This window comes from Orycteropus afer, unplaced genomic scaffold (assembly GCF_000298275.1).
Source record: "Orycteropus afer afer isolate SDZICR_OR568_19922 unplaced genomic scaffold, OryAfe1.0 scaffold00481, whole genome shotgun sequence".
In the NCBI taxonomy this organism is placed as follows: Eukaryota; Metazoa; Chordata; class Mammalia; order Tubulidentata; family Orycteropodidae; genus Orycteropus; species Orycteropus afer.
Window position 1 is genome coordinate 452,226 of NW_006922068.1, and position 4,492 is coordinate 456,717.

The window sequence follows — 4,492 nt, forward strand, 5'->3', positions numbered from 1 at the left end:
TTGCATATGAGCAGTTGATGGTCTGTTTCACAGTCAGCTCCTGGTCTTGTTTTGGCTGAAGATTTTGAGCTTCTCCATCACCTCTTGCCACAGATGTAGTCAGTATGATTCCATTTGGCAAAGTCCACATGTATAGCCATTGTTTGTGTTGCTGGAAAATATATTTGCAATGAATAAGTCATTGGTCTTGCAAAATTCTATCATGTGATCTCCAGCAACATTTCTATCACCAAGTCCATATTTTCCAACTACTGGTGATTCTTCTTCATTTCCAACTTTTGCATTCCAATCACCAGTGATAATTAACACATCTTGATTGCATGTTCAAACCCACCAGCCACTCCTCAGAAGGAAGATTGGGCAATCTACTTCCATAGTGATACCACCTCAGAAACCCAAGGAAGGGTCGCTATGAGTCATATCTGACTCAGTGGCAGTGAGTTGAGTTGTTTTTTGGAAGTATTACCCTTATTATAGTTGCTGGTTATTTTCTATTTGTTTTTTCACATCTGCATTCTACCCTTCATGGATAACCCCAAGGGGCTGATCTTTGCAGGATTTATATGGGTTCCTTCACTCTCTGGTTTCTGGTACCTTGGTTAATGAGGATAGAACATTAGACAATAGAAGGAGAATGAAGTCAGGGTATTTTTTCTCTCCAGCTGGATGGCCATGAAGTGGCTGCATCTCAGAACTGCAGGTGACCAGTCATATCAGGACTCTCTATACAACCATCCTCAAGTTCCTTATCGTTCCCTCCTGTTACCCTTTCAGGGGAAGCAGCAGCTTCATCTTACCTCACAATGTGTCACCATCCATTGCAGGTTTTCCTAAACTCTCTCCACACTTTATAAAAAGCCCATTTAATTGTTGTTATTGTAGTTGATAGCTGCCATCATGTTGGCTCTGACTCATGGTGACCCATGTACAACAGGATGAAATGTTCCCTGGTCCCACACCATCTTCACAATCATTGGTTTGCTCAAGTCCATTGTTGCAGTCAATGTATATTTTGAGTGCCTTCCAACCTAGGGGGTTTATCCTCCAGCACTATACTGGACAATATTCTATTGTGACCCATGTGGTTTTCACTGACTACTTTTCAGAAGGAGACCACTCACCTTTCTTCCTAGTCAAAATCTGTCTACCATGAGTGACTGTTGGTACTTGAAATACCAATAGCATAGCTTCCAGCATCATAGCAACACACAAGACACTACAGTATACCACAGGTGGTAGTACCTTTAACAACCACTCTTCAATTATCCTTTTTGAGTAGCCATCTATTTCCTGATTGATACATAGAACAGAAACAAATTCAAGTTGAGGAATTGAGAAATCAAGAGTCAGCATGGTGTTCTGGTTACCTAGTGCTGCTCTGGCAAGAATATACCACAAATGGGATGCTTGAATAAACAAGAGTTTATTCTCTTAGTTTGGAGGCTTTAAGTTCAAGTTCAAACTGCCATGCTTTAGGGACTGGGTGAAAGCCCCTCACCTGGGCTTTAGCTCTGCCTTTTGCTACTAGCCCACTGAAGCTAGAGGCATCTCTTCACTCAGGCAGCTGCTGGCTGCTGAGGCTGACAAACCCAACGTCGACAAGTGAAAAGGCACAGTCCCGATATTACCAAAGTATAGGGCAGGCCATTGATTCAAGTCCATTGAAAGTCCCAAGATCAGAAGGGCAACATGGCAGGCTGCTGAACAACGACTCGGCTACATATAGGGTTCAAGCATGCCATCAGCTAGAGACCATTCCCAAAGCTGTTTCCTATATATGAGAAGCAGCCCACATCCCTAAAGCAGCTACTCAGCTGCTCCAATAGATTACACCATGGCATTAATTACCAATATCACCATGGGGAATAACTACATCCAGCTGCCCAGCCACTCAACCAGGCCCAGCCAAGTTGACACAACCTTAACTACCACACATGGCTCAATTAATCACACCTTGTTGTCAAGTGTGAATGCCAGTTGCTCATTCTCCCAATATTGAATATGATCTGAGCAGCTGCAGCAGTCAATCTGTGTGTGGATCAGTGCTCAGGGAAGGTCAGGAAGCAGGCATGCAGTGTAGCTTGCTCTGCAGGAGAGTATGGAACCACAGTCACATGACCCCACAGGGGCCTCCAGCTTCTTACCTCAGACCAAAGCAATGCAAACACAGAAATCTCTTGTCTTCCATTGTCACACTTAAAGAGAAAGGGAAAGATGACGGCTGGATTTTGGCACTTCTGCAACCTCACACTTGCCAACTCACATGGGGACCATTGCCAGAGCCCATCACACACCACCGACTGCCAAGGGCTGTGCTACAGTGATCTTGGGAGATCCATGTATGGTTGCCATAGTGGGAGAGGGGGGCTAGACCACACATATTACATATGTGTGAGTATGTGCTGATGCCAATCAGCAGAATGTGTTGTTTATCCTATTTCAAAAGTACCCGACAGTCAGCTGCACCAGAGGAGAATAGAATTTAGGGCCTATCAGTGGTAGCTTTCAAGGCAGAATGTCACATAGTGCTATTGTTAGACAGAGCTGCAGTCTGTCCCAGGAATAGACCAGGAAGAACAAAAGCCATAACAGAGGAGAACGGTGCTTAGAAATTAGAGATCACCTTTTGCCTCTAACATGTTGGGAAGATACACTAACTAACTGTTGTGGCCATGTTTTGCTTCTGGTAGTTTCTTCTGTAAACTGGGAAATAGTTGTTATGAACAGTCAGCACTCTTTAAATCAGAGTACTAATTTAATACTCACCCAAAGAAAAGGGAGTGGCTTATGAAAAGGCTAAATCTTAAAATCTAGAGGACAGTAGGAAGGGGTAACAGAATTTACTAGTATGCCATAAGAAGGAACTATAGAGGTGTTTTGAAAAATGGAGAAATTTGTTTGAATTAATCAGGAGGGTTTTATCCTCCTAACAAAACCCACCAAAAAGCCAAACCCACTGCCATCGAGTTGATTCCAGCTCATGGGGACCTTAGCACAGTGTAGAACTGCCCCACAGATTTTCCAAGGCTATAAGTCTTTATAGGGAGCTCTGGTAGCATAGTGGCTAAGGCACTTGACTGCTAACCAGAAGGCTGGCGGTTCAAACCCACCAGCCACTCCTCGGAAGGAAGGTTGGGCAATCCTACTTCCGTAGTGATACTGCCTCGGAAACCCAAGGAGGGGTGGCTATGAGTCAAGGCTGACTCGACGGCACATAACAACAACAACAACATAAGTCTTTATGGAAGTAGACTGTCTCATCTTTTTCCTGTGGAGCAGCTGGTTCATTCAAACCACTGACCTTTTGGTTAGCAGCTGAATGCTTTAACCACTGTACCACAAGAGCTCCTTACAAAACCTATAGTAGCACAGAAATGACTTCCCAACTCTAGCAGATAACTGGAGGCTGGCTCACTCAACATCCATTCCAGCCTCTTTCAGTACCTTCCTGAATTATCGAGGCTCAAATGTCAAAGACTACATTTCTCAGATTCCTCTGCATCCAGAGTGCTGGATGTAATTAAGAGCCAACCAGCCAGATGCATCCATGCCAGACTTACCTGCAGAACTAGTTTACAAAGAGAGATGGAAGGGTGGGGAGTTTCCATTTTGCTGGCACAGATTGTAGCTGAGGCAGGGTAGTTCTGCAGTCAGGATCTTCTTGATTCAGTTGCATCCTGAGGCCACAGCAGCAACTTTCCCAGTCTCAGCAGAGTGGTGGAACTCCAGGGCTTTGGCCTAGAGTCTGCTGCTCTAGTCCTCCCAAATACTGTTTCTAAACCATGTACATTACTGTACCAAGTCTCTTTCTGCTTAAACTCATCAGAACAGTCTCTTTTCTGCAATTGATCCCAGACTGATTATTATGGATTGAACTGTGTCCCCACCTCTCCAAACATGTGTTTTATTCCTAACCCCTACACCTGTGGATGTAATCTTATTTGGAAATAGAGTTTTCTTTGCTGTGTTAATGAGGGCATGGCAGTATATCCTGAACCCAATATTTCTGCATGTTTAAAAGCAGCAGAGTAGATACAGACACACACGGGGTGAGGGACGGGATATAGATGCCACATGAAGATTGCCAAGCAACCAAGGAACGTACAGCCAAGAGCGCCAACAAGAAATTGACATGACCAAGAACCTTATTTGGACTTTCAGCCTCTATAAGAAAATAGATTTCTGTTCTTAAAAGTCACCCATTTGTGAAAGTTCTTTTATAGCAGCACTAAGGAAATGAAGACACTGATTCACTATCCACCATGTCCCATCCTCACTCTCAATCTTGCTTTCTCTCATACACACACAGATGCACACATTTCTGGGGAGAAAGAGAGAAGATAGGTATTCCTTAGGCTGTTTGAAGAGCCTTCATTAAACAAGAGAGAAATCCTTAAATTCCATCATCACTTGGAATTGTGTAGGTAGTAAAAGGTAAATAAATGACCAGATGAAGAGTGATCCAGAAAGACTTTTGTACTTTTTCATACTT